At 38.7% G+C, this 15921-nt stretch overlaps 1 protein-coding gene across 15 annotated transcripts in view; it reads right to left on the reverse strand.

The window, feature by feature from the left end:
• The window catches only part of ENOX1 (ecto-NOX disulfide-thiol exchanger 1), a 583643-nt gene that overhangs the window by 275495 nt on the left and 292227 nt on the right, over nt 1-15921 (reverse strand). For 14 of the 15 annotated variants that reach the window (XR_002518333.2, XM_021929581.2, XM_031655830.1 and 11 more), the window contains one exon: nt 2383-2526. The exons of the other annotated variant lie outside the window; for it this stretch is intronic. The gene's annotated coding sequence lies outside the window, so the exon portion shown is untranslated. The remainder of the gene's footprint in view (nt 1-2382; nt 2527-15921) is intronic. 15 annotated transcript variants of the gene reach the window in all.

A 15921-nucleotide genomic window follows, 5' to 3' on the forward strand; every position in this document is an offset into this window, starting at 1 on the left:
GGAAGCAATCAATAGAGTGAAAAGGCAACTTACAGAATGGGAAAAAATTTGCAAACCATATATCTGATAAGGGGTTAATATATTAAATACATAATAAACTCCTACAACTCAGGGGTTAATATATTAAATACATAATAAACTCCTACAACTCAACTGCAAAATATCCAAATAATATAATTTTAAAAAGGGCAAAGGACTTGAATAGACATTTCTCCCAAGAAGATATACAAATGGTCAACAGATACATGAAATGATACTCAAAATCACTAATTATCAGGGAAATGCAAATCAAAAGCAAAATGAAATGTCACCTCTTAAGATGGTTATTACTTAAAAAAATAGACAAGTGTTAGTAAAGTCGTGGAGAAACTGGAACTGGAGAAACTGGAACCCTTGTACACAGAGGGTAAGAACGCAAAATGGTACTTCTGCTATGCAGTATGAAGATTCCTCCACAAATTAAAAATAGAACTACCATATGATCTAGCAATTTCACCTCTGGGTACATATCAAAAAAACTGAAAACAGGATCTTGTAGAGATATTTGCACACTCATGTTCACTGTAGCATTATTTGCAATAGCTAAGATGTGGAAACAACGTAAATGCCCACTGACAAATGAATGAGTAAACATGGTCTATATGTAGAACAGAAGATTATTAAGCCTAACAAGGAAAATCCTGTCATATGTGACAACATGGACAAACTAAGGTCATTATGCTAAGTGAAACAAGCCAGTCACCGAAGGAAAAATACTGCATGATTTCATTCATATGAAGTACCTAAAGTAGTCAAACTCATAGAATAAGGTAAAATTATAGTTGCCAGAGCTGAAGGGAGGAGAAACAGGGAGTTGTTTTACAACAGGTATAGCATTTTAGTCATGCAAGTTGAAAAAATTGTAAGGATTTGCTGTACAACATGGAGAGAGTTAGCAACACTAAAGTATGCACTTAAAAACTGGTTAAAGGGTAGGTTTCATGTTGTGTGTGTGTGTGCGTGTGTGTTTTAATCACAATAAATTAAAAAAAAAAAAAAAACTAAGAGAAAAAGGAAATTGGATCCCTGGGTATGAAGGTTTGAAAACAAATGGATTTTTATTGGTTTCAGACAGTTCACGCAGAATCTTGCTTGTAGACTAGGTAGGAGCATTTAGGTAACTTCTCACGTCGTGCCCAGCACTTCTGTTTCTATGGATACAGTTATTAGGTTCCAACACACTGTGATATCCTACTGAATTGCCAGGCTAGAAAGCTGAGGATGGAGGCACAACTTCCCATCTACCCCATACCCTAGTAAATGCCCCCTGCCTCACTGTTCAATGGGGGTTAATCATGAGGCCCAACAACGAAGGGTACAGTGGGAAAACTGGAGTCTAGCCCAGCACTACAGTAAAATCTACTTTGATTCTTAGTAGAAATAAAAGAAAGAAAAAAAGTAGAACCACAGTAAAGGGCTACTAAGGGAGAAAGCATTTGTCACCGTGGACAGAATAAAAGTACCACCAAATGAAATAAATGCCTATGGGAAAAGATGTGTCATGCTAGAAAGTACTGTGCTCCTTCTCCTTTGCTCTTCATTTAGTTTTTATCCATGCAATGTACCAAGCCTTATCCTATATCCTGTTTCTTTTCCCAGCTTTGAAAGATACATGGACTGAATTTAGCCCTTGGTTAGGTCTTTGTCAGAAAGTACCTTCAAAATAAAAGTGTTTTACTTGGTACTATCTCAACAGCAAACATGTATTTCCAAAATGAAATGCTTGCTCTGCTAGCAAGCTTTTTCCTTGAGTAAGCAACAATACTGTTAGTAATTTTTCAAACTGTTAATACACATACACACACACACACACAAAATGCCAAGCAAGTCCTATTCTATCATTTATAAATCATACGGTGAATATCCTCTGGTAGAACTAAATGAAAACATTCAGGGCACTGAGTTTTATAATTTGAAAAATGATAATACTAGTTGATATTGACAAATTCAGTTTTGATTTTCAATGTTTCAAAATATAATTTATCCACAAGGTCTTAAACAATTGAAAGTACTTAACTAAATCTGATATATGTAGATGCTTGGCATAAATTTATTGAATCTATTCAGCTAGAATTTATAAACACAAAAATAAAATTTGTTTTAAGCCAACGTGGGGTATATTTTATTTCTAATATCCTTGTTGCATTCCACAGAGTATACACAAATAAGTATGACAAGATATTTATTTTCATTTATATCTGACTTTCAATGAAATTAAGAAATGAAAATGTTTAAAATCTACTCCCAGAGTTCTAACTGAAATAGAGTATAAATATTTTCCATTAAAAAATATCCCTCAAAATTAATATCTTCAGTAAGAAAAATGAAAAAATTAACACAAACCTTAAAACTGCCAGCAGTTCAGAAGATAAATGTGTTCTTTGGGGACTTGATTGAAACCATGTATTCAAAAAAGTCTTTTAAATGGATGCTCTTCACAAAGGAAGTCCCATGGAAGACAGCGTGGTTCTGACATACCAGAGGCTTCTGGAAGCAAAGAAAAGCACACCGTTAGGAAATGTCTAAAGTACCATTACTGTCTGTAATGGTATTATTATCACTTGTATGTATTATCAGCATGATGTTATTAATGTCTATCAATTTTGTACCCTAAATCATCTTATTCATCAATGGCAGAGTGGGACAGTAACCTTTCAATATTGTATTTAGAAATTTCTAAAGGCCAGGAGTATTTATAACTAAGCAAACTTCTGCTTTTCCTCTTATCTAGGCTGGGATTGAATAACTGTGGGCAGGGTATGAGCACAAGAGCAGTGACGGTATTTACTGAGTGCCTACCAGATATAAGGCAGTGTGCAAGTGGCTTTTAAATCTGGGATCTTTAATATAAAAACACTGTGATTGAAAAGTATTGGCTCCATTTTACAGATGAGAAAACTCAATGCACAGATTGCTGACCTCAGGCTTAGAACTTGTAACCATCAAAGTTCAAAGGCCTCAGGTCAGGTACTTTCCCTCATCTCACTCTGTAGCCTTGGTGATTTAGAAAAATATTTCCCAAACAGAACTGACAAGAGAACAGATCATGCTGCAACATACTAAATTAATTCAAATATTACTAATTAATTAAGAACTTGTCTTGCCTAATTTGCTTTAGTTTTATATTAAATATTGTCTTATTGAGTCAGGCCCACATAAATACAAATGCCCAGCTTTAAGCAGTATATGTTTTTCTTCCAACTTTTCTTCCTTAGGCAAAGAGAGAGAACTTGCTGGAAACTGAGAAGCTCCTTTGTGTTTGGTGTGGGATTATGTGCAGCGTTACATCAAGGCTGGCACTGCAAACTTCTCATTTTCCTCTGGCCCCTCCATGTGACCCACAGTTCCTCCACTGTCCTGATGAATGAGAACACTTGGTTTTCCTGATTGCATCAGGAACTGAGCCCACATCCTCTGTGGCTATCACTGAGTGATATTACTGTATCTCATTGTGGCTACATCCACCTTAATGGCTGAGGGTGACAAAGCAAGGGCTCTAGTTGGGTTTCCATTCTCGTTTTTAGTCAACTATCTCTATGTTTGTTTCTGATGGTTCCAGTGCCAACACAGAGACCCCCCCCAACTTATCCCACCACCAGCTGTCCCAGTACCCACTCTCACACTGTGTTGCGGGGTTACTGCTCACCAAATAAATGCTTCAACACATCCCTTGAAATCATAGCTTTGGATGCCATAGACTTTGTCTGTCCTGAACCTTTTAGCTCACGGCCCCATCGCATGACCAAAAGTCCCTTAGATGAGACTAGAAAATGATGGAGCCAGGAAGGTAATGCATAACTTTTGAAATTTTTAGTTTATTGGATTTTTGGCCACAAAAGCTTCAGTCATGAATAAAGAGACAAGGGAAAATGATTGATGGTATTTTCAAGTTCTACAGAACCGGAGCCTAGGATTATTATGCAAGGAAAAAGGAAAAAGAACAAAGGAAAACAGAGGTAGTTTATCTTTGCATGAAAGAAGAAAGGTGAGCTTGAGAAAGAATGAGGAAAAAAGACTTGAACCAATGGATCTAAACTAAGTGACATGAATGTGAAATGAATAGCAACTCTTCTTAAAACCTCATACACTAGCATTCTGTTTACTTCATACCACTCAAAAACAAATTATCAGGCCGGGCACAGTGGCCCACGCCTGTAATCCCAGCACTTTGGGAGGCCAAGGCAGGCAGATCACTTGAGTCCAGAAGTTCGAGACCGACCTGGCCAAGGTGGTGAAACCCTGTCTCTACAAAAAACACAAAAATTGGCCAGGCACGGTGGCTCATGCCTGTAATCCCAGCATTTTGGGAGACCGAGGTGGGTGGATCATGAGGTCAGGAGATGGAGACCATCCTGGCTAACACTGTGAAAGCCCATCTCTACTAAAAACACAAAAAATTAGCCAGGCGTGGTGGCAGGCGCCTGTAGTCCCAGCTGCTTGGGAGGCTGAGGCAGGAGAATGGCATGAACCTGGGAGGCAGAGCTTGCAGCGAGCCAAGATCACACCACTGCACTCCAGCCTGGGTGATAGAGCAAGACCCCATCTCAAAAACAAAAACAAAAACAAAAACAAAAAATTAGCCGGGTGTGGTGGTGCACACTTATTAATCCCAGCTATTCAGGAGGCTGAGGTATGAGAATCACTTGAACCCAGGAGGTGGAGGTTGCAGTATGCCAAGATTGCACCACTGCACTCGGACCTGGGTGAGTAAGTGAGACTCTGTTTCAAAAAAAAAAAAAAAAAAAGTTAGGAAATAGTAGTAGTATTGTTGTATAACAGATCATGGGTGTTATCGGTGATGGAAAATGTGTTCTGAAGCTCAGAGGAATTGGAGATCCTCTCTGTTGGGGATGAATGGAATCAAGAAGGCTTCAGTGACGAAGATAGCATTTAAGATCAACTATAAGTAAACACACAGACATGATTAGGCATTTATAGAAATTCTATTATAATTGAAAAGCCAGAATATTATATACTTTAGAAAAAAATGGGTTCATGAAATTAGACATTATTTTCCAGGATTTGGTATGAAAATAGATACCTAACCTGACAACACAGCCAGGTAATAGTACAAAGAAAATCAATGTACTGCTACCAAGAGAGGCACACGATCCCATGGGGTCCTGTTCTATTCAACTGTAATCCAAAATGACACCATGGCTTTTAATGGAGCTTGGCAAGCTCTAGACATGCCAATTTTAAACTTAGCCTCAAATTTAAATCATAGGGCTTGAGACTCAAATCTCCAATGTGACTTTCCTGCGTATTGTTCAAGAAAACAGGTCTGTCACTGTGGACAGAAACCACATGCCCTTTTACTCTGGAAAGTATAATGAAAAGATGTACTGTACTTTTACAAGCACAGAGCCACAAAATGATGGTGGCTGTAATTCCCTAGAAGCAATAAAAGCAAAGACTGTTTGATTTGTAACATTCATTTACAAATGTCTTATTGCATTAATGAACATTCTTATTTCCCCCGTATTTGGGACTTTAATTCAAAAAAAGGTTGGCAGGAATCTCATCATTTATAAATTTAACATATAGTTCCTCTGAATACAGTTATTTTGCAAGGGTTCACTGAGCCACACTACTTCGTCCTTGCCAGACCCATACAATATTGTACTGAACAGAGGAGCTAAAAGCCCACAGTGGCTTAAATTCCCCTATACCCTCCCTATTTCCTAGCTGTGGAAGGTCTAATCCAGGAGAGTTCTAGGGTTGAAATGTGCTCAGGTGTTGCCAATGTGATAGTATGGCGAGGTACAGCCTTTAAGAGATGATTAGACCATGAGGACTCCTCCCTCATGAAGGTGATCAAGGCCCTTATAAAAGAGGCTTCACACAGCATTCAGGTAGCTGACCCGTCTGTCTTCCACCACGTGCAAACACAGCAATACTCCCCACTCCAGAGAAACCATCTTGGAAGTGGAGAGAAGCCGGCACCACAGACAACGGAATCTTCTGGTGCCTTAATCTTGAACTTTCTAGCCTCCAGGACTGTGAGAAAATAAATGTGTATTCTTTATAAATTACCTAATCAATGGTATTTGTTATAGGAACAACAAACAAAGGCAGAAATTGGTACCAGAGGAATAGGATGATGCTGTAATAAATACCTAAAAATGTAGAAACAGCTTTGGAATCGGGTAATGGGTAGAAGCCGGAATGGTAATGGGTAAATGCTGGAAAAAGCCGTACTGTCATGAACAGAACATTAAAGGCAATTCTGGTGAGGGCTAAGAAGCAGCAGAAGACTAGGGAAAGCCTGACTTTCTTATGGATTACTTAAGTGGTTGTGAACAGAACGTTGGTATAAATATGAACAGTACAGATTATTCTGTTGAGATCTCAGATGGACATAAGGAACAGGGTACTGGAAGTTGGAGGAAGGGCCGTCCTTGTTATAAAATGGCAAAGAATTATGCTGAATTTATAATATATTTTATAATCCTGTCCTAGGACTCTGTGAAATGCACAACTTAAGAGCAATGAACTAGAATATTTGGTGGAGTAAATTCCGAATTTTCCATTATCTCAAATTGTGAGCATTTGGGAAATTTTCAGCTCGGACATGTGGAGCATAAAAAATAAGTGTATTTAGAAGAGAAAACCAAGGGCATGACCAAGTGACTGTTTGGTAAGGAGATTAATAGGGCTAGAAGAAAGCCAGGTGCTATTCATCAAGACAATGGACCAATGACCTTAAACACATTTTGAAGATCTTTGAGGCTGCCCCTCCCATCACGGACACAGAGTGCTAGGGCTTTGAGGGCAGAATGGTTTTGAGGAAGGGACCCAGGGTGCCTGGGAGATCTGGGGACTCACTGCCCAGGGCAAGCTCAAGTCTCTACTCCCCACATTCTGGTACAGCATTCCTCAGCCTCCCCAGCTGTGGCTTGAGTGGACCCAGCTGCAGCTGTAAACCTTGGCAGCCTCCATATGGTCATAATTCTGAGGCTTACAGAGTGCAAGAGCCATGAGGCACAGCTACTTCCGCCTAGATGTCAAAGGATGTCTCAGGCAGCCTTGGGACCTAGGCAGGAACTTGCTTGCCACAAAGGTGGGGCCATGGCAGAGACCCTTCACTAGTGCAATGACTAGTGGAACTGTGGGGTCAGAGCCACTGCAGAGAGGCCTCAGTAGGGCAATCCTTAGTGCAGCCATGGGGGCAGGTTCACTCATAAAATCCCATTATTGTAGAGCCACAGCATGCATCTCCAGTCTGAGAGAGCTACAAGGGCTGAACTCCAACCCGTGAGAGCTTCTTCATGGGCTATGCTCAACAATGTTGTTATAGAAGGGTCTCCTGGAGCCTTGGAGACCCAACCCACCCCAGTGTGTCTTGAAGGGAAGACACGAAGTAAAAGATTACTTTCAAGTCTTAAGATGTAATGTTTGCCTTGTTGGGTTTTAGACTTACTTGGGACCTGTTACCCCTTTCTTCTTTGCTATTTCTCCCTTTTGGAATGAAATGTCTATCCTATGTCTGTCCCATCATTGTATCTTACTTTATTTTTGAGACAGAATCTTGCTCTGTTGCCCAGGCTGGAATGCAGTGTCAGGATGTCGGCTCACAGCAACCTCCACCTCCTGGGTTTAAGCGTTTCTCCTGCCTCAGCCTCCTGAGTAGCCTCCTGAGTAGACAGGTGCTTGCCCCCATACCCGGCTAAAGTTTTTGTGTTTTTGGTAGAGACAGGGTTTCGTCATGTTGGCCAGGCTGGTCTCGAACTCCAGGCCTCAAAGTGATCCACCTGCCTCGGCCTCCCAAAGTGCTGGGATTACAGGCATAATCCATTGCGCCCAGTCCCACCATTGTATTAATATTTTAGAAGCACATAACTTGTTTAACTTCACAGGTTCATAGCAGGAGAGCAATTTGCCTTGAGATAAATTGTGCCTTGAGTCTCACCCATATAGGATTTAGATGCGACTCTGGTTTTTAGACTTTGAGTTGATGCTAGAACAAGTTTAGACTGGGCTACTGGGATGGAATCAATGTATTTTGCATGTGAGAGGACATAAATTTGGGAGAGGGGCCAGGGTGGAATACTATGGTTAAAATGTAGCCCCTTCAAAATTCAAGTGTTGCCAATGTGATAGTATTAAGAAACTGGGATTTTAAGAGGTGATTAGGCCATGAGGACTCCTCCCAGGTAAATGAGATTAAAGCCCTTATTAAAAAATGTTTCACACAGCATTTGGATAATTGCTCTTCTGCCTTCTGCCATGTGAGGACAAAGGGTTCCTCCCCTCCAGAATAACCATCTTGGAAGAGAGCTTCCCTTTCCAGAAAACTGAACCTGCCAGTGCATTCATCTTTAACTTTTCAGCCTCCAGACCTGTGAACAAACAAATTTTTATGCTTTATAAATTACCCCATCTATTGTATTTTGGTATAGCAGCACAAATAGACTAAGAGAGTGAGCCTGTAATAAATACAGAGTATCCTTCTTTACTCCTTTCACTGAAAACCTGTCAACACTATTTTCCATTCATTCCAACTCATGACATCACAATTTATGCACTACCATTGTGTCAGTTCATTCTTAGATTGCTATAAAGAAATACCTGAGGCTGGGTAATTCATAATGTAAAATTTATTTTGGCTTATGGTTCTGCAGCCTATACAGGAAGCATGGTGCTGGTGTCTGCTCCTGGTGCAGCCTCAAGAAGCTTACTATCATGGTGGAAGGCAAAAGGGAGCAGGTTCATCACATGATGAGAACAGGGGCAGGAGAGAAAAGGGAGAGGTCCCAGACTCTTTTAAACAACCAGATCTTGCATGGACTTAGTGAGAATTCGCCTATCACAAAGGGGATGGTGCTAAACCATTTATGAGGGATCCACCCCTCCGTGATCGCATCACGTCCTACCAGGCCCCACCTTCAGCATTAGGAATCACATTTCAATGTGAGATTTGGAGGGGACAAACATCCAAATCATATCAACCATAAACTTCTAGCTAGTATTTATTCTTGTAGTTCATCCTGAAAAGAGCCCAAAATGAGTCATCCTCAGGCTATAATGGAGATAAACATTTGAACTAAAGTGAATACGGCAGGGCACTGTGACTCACTCCTGTAATTCCAGCACTCTGGGAGGCTCAGGCAGGCAGATCATTTGAGGTCAGGAGTTCGAGACCAGCCTGGCCAACATGGCGAAACCCTGTCTCTACTAAAAGTATAAAAATAGCCAGGTATGGTGATGTGCTCCTGTAGACCCAGCTACTCGAGAGGAGAAGGCAGGAGAATGGCTTGAACTGGGAGATGGAGGTTGCAGTGAGCTAACACCACTGCACTCCAGCCAGGGCAACAGAGTGAGACTCCATATCAAAAATAAATAAGATAAGTGAATGAATGCATAGATGAGATAATTCTTAAGATGTAACTCTAATTATGCACATCCACTACTCAAGAACTTACAAGGGCTCCCTATTTTCCAAAGATCAGATCTAAGTTCTTCACCAGAAATATCTGCTCCCACTATCCTCTGTAATCTCAAAACAGACTATTTCTGGCCAAAACCCTTGGATCAAATAGAAATAGTCTCCTCATTATGTTATATAGTGAATCTCAACTAGAGGTGCATCATAGGTGCATGGGGTGTCACCTATGACAAAAGTGACACATGACATCTCTCTTGCCCTCTTTCTCTGATCAGCTGCTACTTTGTGAACCGCCCTGGGGAGAGGCCCATTTGGAAAGAAACTGAGGGATGTTTCCAAGACAACAGCCAGTAAGAAATTTGGGCCCTTTGTCTATTAGCCTGTGGGAAACTAAATCCTACCAACAACCAATGAGCTTGGAAATATATTCTGTCCAAACTGAGCAGATGCTGCTCTAGTTGAGATGACTGCAGGCCTGGCCATGGCTTTGACTGAAACCTTATGAGAGATCTGGAGCTGGAGGACCCAGCTAAGGCATGCTTAGATTCCCAACTGTTGTTTAAGCAAAATGAAAATAGGGGCCAGGCCTGAAAATTCCTGAGCAAACAAAACCAGAGGCCTTAAAAATAGCCTTAATCTTGCTTAAATTGCCAACATAAGCAAAACTTAACTCGGGTCACTTCTGAGGAATGCTTACGTTAGAACTAAAACTTAACCCCAGTGCATTATAAGCAGCTAACGAACATAATTACGTTACTAAGGACTTTCCAAGAAGGTACCAAAGAAAAGTCCATTTTGTAATTGGAAACCAGTCAAATAATTTTATTTTACCTTAGCACTTTCCCAATAAATACTTGCCTCATTCTGTCATTGAGACACTAAACCTCTTGCAATCTGGTGTTCTCCATCCATAAATTGTTTCTTACTCAACTCTTTAAAATTTTATGTCTTAAATTTTAATGCAGTGATAGTTAATTTTATGTTGTCAACTTGGCTAGGCCATGGTACCCAGATAGTTGCAAACACAGTCTAGATGTTACTGTGAAGATGTTAAAATTAACATTTAATTAGTAGACACTGAGTAAAGCAGATTACTTTCCATAATGTGGGTAGGCCTTATCTAATCAGTTGAACTGCATAAGGCAACACAGACTGAGGTCCCCAAGAAAGGGAATTCTGCCTCCAGACTGTCTTTGGATTTGAACTGTAATATTCTTCCCTAGATCTCCAGCCTGCTGGCCTACCCTGTAGATTTTGGACTTGCCAGTGTCTATAACTACATCAGTTAATTCCTTAAAATATTTTAAAATTATCTCTCTCTCTTCCTCCTCCCCCTCCCTCTCCTGTTGGTTCTGTTTCTTTGGAGAGCCTTGACCTTTGAGATAGAACTGATAGGATCTATATATAGAGAGATGTATAAAAAGGGATTTATTAGGGGAATTGGCTCACTTGATTATGGAGGCTGAGAAGTTCCATAATAGGCCAGCCATCTGCAAGCTGAACAAGAGAAGCTGATAGCAAGGCTCAGTTCAAGTCTGAAGGCCTTAGAACCAAGGAAGTAGTAACTCTCACACCAAGCCCAAAGGCCTAGGACCCTAGGGCATTCCTGGTGTAACTCCTGGAGTCCAATGACAAGAGTCTGGACTTCTGATATACAAGGACAGAAGGAAAAGGGAGTTCTGACTTCCAAAGAGCAAGTATTCACCATTCCCCTGCCTTCTTTTTCCATCTGGGACCCCAGCTGATTGGAGAGTACCCGCCCACGTTGAAGGCAGATCTTCCCCATTCAGTCCACTGACTCAAGTGCTAATCTCTTCTGGAAACACCTTCACAGATTCCCCTGGGGGCAGCCCTATCGTTCTAATCAAATGCCAAAATAGTCCATCCAGGTTTCCCTTTCAGCAGGAGAAGGACAAGCTCAGTGCCTACTGAAGCACTGAGAATAATTAATACTTTACCAGCTATCTGGGTATCCCTTTGTTTTAGTCTATTCTCACGCTGCTATAAAGAACTGCTCGAGACTGGGTAATTTAGAAAGGAAACAGGTTTAATTGACTCACAGTTCTGCATGGCTAGGGAGGAATCAGGAAACTTATAATCATAGCAGAAGGTGAAGGGGAAGCAAGGCATCTTTTTCACAAGGTGCAGGAGGGAAAATGAACGGAGAAATTACCAAATACTTATAAAACCATCAGAGCTCATGAGAACTCACTATTGTAAGAACGGCATGGGAAAAACTGCCCTTATGATTCAATTTCCTCCATCTGGTCTCTCCCTTGACATGTGGGGATTATGGGGATTACAATCCAAGATGCGATTTTGAGTGGGGACACAGCCAAACCATATCACCCTTAGACCAGTCACACTGACACCCAATCAACCATCACAGTAATCACAATTAACTAATATGAAGACCCACAGATACTGTGAGACTAATATGACAGCCCTCCCATCACATGTATCACATTGAATTATAATTTTTGGATTTTTCTCTAATCTGGTAAGCTTCATGTTCTGTCAAGGCAGAGACCACGTACATTATGTTTGCAAACAAATCTTGTACTGTGTCCAGCACAGTGCACTACATTCTTATTAAACAAATGAGTAAAAAATAAAGCTTCACCAGCAGTGTCTTCATATAACCTAAGAAAATGATGGAACAGTCCCCCAACTAACTTATTGTTTACAATGTATTTGTACCTTTATTGAAGGTACCTTTAACAAATATTGTAAGAAGGCACATATATTCATTTTTCACAATAATAAAATAGTAGAGATGAGACAAATCATGACACATGGTGAGTGACACACAGAGTGGAGTTTTATGGAGTTGGAGAATAAGATGAGTGTGAAATTGAGAATAACAAATTTGAAATTTTGTAGACTGGTTTAGAGCTTATCAGAAGTATCAGATTTGCATCAGATTTCGATTAAAAGTGTTTTTGAAGATGAACGTGGCATCAAAGTTTAGAATAAGAAAAAAGGCTATTGCTATTTGAATAGGTCAATTAGATAGCAGTGGAAATATAAAGGTAGGGTTGGATGGAAGAAAAATGCGGAGAAAAAATTCCATCAAGTAGATGAAATGGATAATGGGAAAAGAGATGTAGTCAAAGATTATAGGAATATTTTGAGCCTACATGTGGGAGAGAACACTGACAGAATGAGGGGAGATTCAAGAGGGGAAAGGGTATATGTCTGCATGCTTAGGGAGTGTAAAATGACAGTGACTTTACTTTGAGATATGCCAAGTTTGAGAAATACCACATCCCTTCCTATGTTTTATGAATACAGAAAATCTAAGTTTGACAAATCTTTCACCAAAGATCAATAGAGACTATCAAAGACTATGTTTAATTTATTGTTCAGTGAGTATAATATATGGTAAAATGCACTGATTTTACGTGTACAGTTCACTAAGCTTTGATAAATGTACCTTCCCAAGTAACCTACACACAGGTCAAGATACAAAACATTTCCATCACCCCAGAAAGTTTCCTTCTAGTCAAGCCCCACTCAAATGTGAAATTCCAATGTCTATCACCATAAGTGCCTTTGCCTATACTTGAACTTTGTATATAATCATACAGGATATCATATAATATACGTTCTTTTATGCTTGGTTCCTTTTGTTCAATGTAATGATTATAATTCTTGTTAAATCTTCCAGTAGTTAATTCATAAGTATTCCATTGTATAAATGACTAGTAACCTACTACATATAATATTATGTGAATTTACCATAACTTATCCATTCTCCTGTCTATGGTCATTTGGCTTGATCCAGTATTTGCCTATTAATAAACAAAGCTATTATGAACATTCTTATCAAGGCTTTATGTTCTTATACAAAGCCATATATCCTTTCATTCTTAAGTAAACAGGTGTGAGGTTGCCAGGGCATAGTTAAGATACATGTGTAAGTTTATAAGGACCCACTAGTTTTCAAAAATTCCTGTAATATGTTATACCCTCAGGAGCACAGTACAAGAATTTCAGCATTACCACATCCTCACCAATGTTTAGTGAGCTTAGTCCTTTTATTTTTAGCTTTTTCTAGTGCATGTGAAGTAGCACTTAAATTTGCATTTCCTTCATGGCTAATGATGTTATTATTATGCCTTCAGATATTTATTAAACCTTCTTGTCTTCTTTTGTGAAGGTTCGTTGAAGTAATTTACCAATTGGAAGAAATATTTCTTTGTATTTTTTGAGTTGTAAAGGTTTGTTATATATTCTATATTCAATTCCTTTTTCATAGTATTGCAAACTATTAATATTTTCCCTCTCTGTGGCTTACCTATTAAAAAAATTTTTATAGGGCATCTTTAATGTTTGTGGAGTATAGTTTACTGATTTTTTTTCTATAATGTGAGTGCTTTTAGTATCCTAAGAAATAGTTATCATCTTTTGACTTTTTCTAGAAATCTTACAAATTTTACTTTCATGTAAAGATCTAATTCAAACTATATACTTTGAATCAATTTTTGTGAGTGGCCTGTTAAGGTGTTAAGGTTCATTTTGTTTCAATACAGTTAAAGAATTACTCTAGCAATTGACTCTCTCTCTCTCTCTCTCTCTTTTTTTTCTTTCAAGAGACAGGGTCTTACTCTGGTTGCCCAGGCTAGAGTGCAGTGGAACGATCATAGCTCACTGTAACCTAGTACCCCTGAGCTCAAGCAATCCTGCCTCAGCCTCCCAAGTAGCTGGAACTACTGATGTGCGCCACCATGCTCAGCTACTTTGACTATTTATTTAGAGATAGGGTCTTGCTATGTTGCCCAGGCTCGTCTCAGACTCCTGGGCTCAAGCAATTCTCCCACCTCGGCCTCCCACAGTGTTGGGATTATAGGCGTGAGTCACCACACCCAGCCTCCATTTCTTAATGAGCCTTTCTCCTATATGTAACAAAATTGCTTTGTTATTAAATCAATTTACTGTGTAAGTCTGTGTCTATTTCATGACAACATATTCTGTTCCATTGATCTATTTGTCTATCCTTGTCTAATACCATATTTTCTTATCAATGCTTTTATAGAAGTCTTAAAATCAGAAAGCTAGTCCCCCAGCACTGTCATTCTTTTATCAAAATAATTTGACACTAATAAGTCCTTATAATTCTGTATGAATTTTAGAACCAATTTATCAATTTCCACCAAAAAAACCAAACTTTTGGAACTGTGTTAAACATACACATATTTTGAAGAAAAAAATCTTAATATACTCTTCCATTTGCAATTTCATTTACCAAATGTTTCTTACTGTATAGAAATAGCATTGATACTTTACATTTATCTTGTATCCTGAAACCTTGTAAATTCAAGAGATTTTTGCTAAGTTCAAATAGATCTTTTTTTAGATTCCTTAGGATTTTCTATACAGTTTTTAAAGTAAATTTTTGACTTGCTGTCGCCAAGTATTTTTATTATTCTTTTCCAATCTATATACTTTTTTTTTCTTTTACTGGCCCGACTGCATTGGTTAGGACCCCCTACAATGTTGAACTGGTGAGAGAGAACACCCATATCTCTTTTCCTGATTTGGAGGGAAGGTATTCATTGTTAACATCATTAATTGAAGGTTTTTCATAGATTCCCTTTAATAGATTAAGAAAGATACCTTTTATTCCTAGTTCGATTGAGTTTTTATCATGATTAGAGGTTGAATTTTATAAAATGCTGTCTCTGTAACTAGTAACTTTTTTTTTTTCTGTTGTGGATTGATTTTGAATATTAAAGAATGCATACATACTTGAAATTCATTTTTGTCAGGATGTATTATTGTATGTTAATACATAATAACACATCACTGCAGTGATTATGTGTTATTTCCTAATTGTAGGTTAAACATTTTTGTGTCTATGATCATAAAGAATATCAATGTGTGATTTTTTAAAATAATGTCTTTATCAGGACTTGGTATTAGAGTTATGAAGCTCTCAAACAATGACTAGAAGTGTTCTCCCCACCTCTATTTCCTGCCTTTGTTTAAGACTGGTATTTCTTCTTAAATGTTTGAAGGAATTCATTAGTGAAAGCATCTGGATCTAGAGTGTTCTTTGTGGGAAGGCTCTGAATTATAAATTCAATTTAGTTAACAAATACAGAACTATTCCCATTTTCTGTTTCTTCTAATATAAGATTTAGTAAATTTTATCTTATAAAAAACTCGTCCATTTCATCTAAGATGATTTTGTTTCTTATGGCTTCTCATACCCTATAATAATACTTCCTTCACTTGACTAAGCCATATATATTTCCCTGGACCTCCTTTCTTGGTATATTAAATGTGGTGGTACTTCTTCCTCTTCTGAGAGCTTCTCCAGCCCTTACTGCCATAATTTTGCACTGCCATGTGTTTTGAATCATCTTTATTAATTTGTTTTACCTTTGAAAAATAGATTATAGTGTACTCAAAGTCAGAAATATCTTAAACTTTCATTGTTCTCCATGGAATTTAGCATAGTCTGTTAACATTTAATATGTTTCTGAGAT

The sequence above is a fragment of the Papio anubis genome, chromosome 15, assembly GCF_008728515.1.
Source record: "Papio anubis isolate 15944 chromosome 15, Panubis1.0, whole genome shotgun sequence".
Taxonomy (NCBI): Eukaryota; Metazoa; Chordata; class Mammalia; order Primates; family Cercopithecidae; genus Papio; species Papio anubis.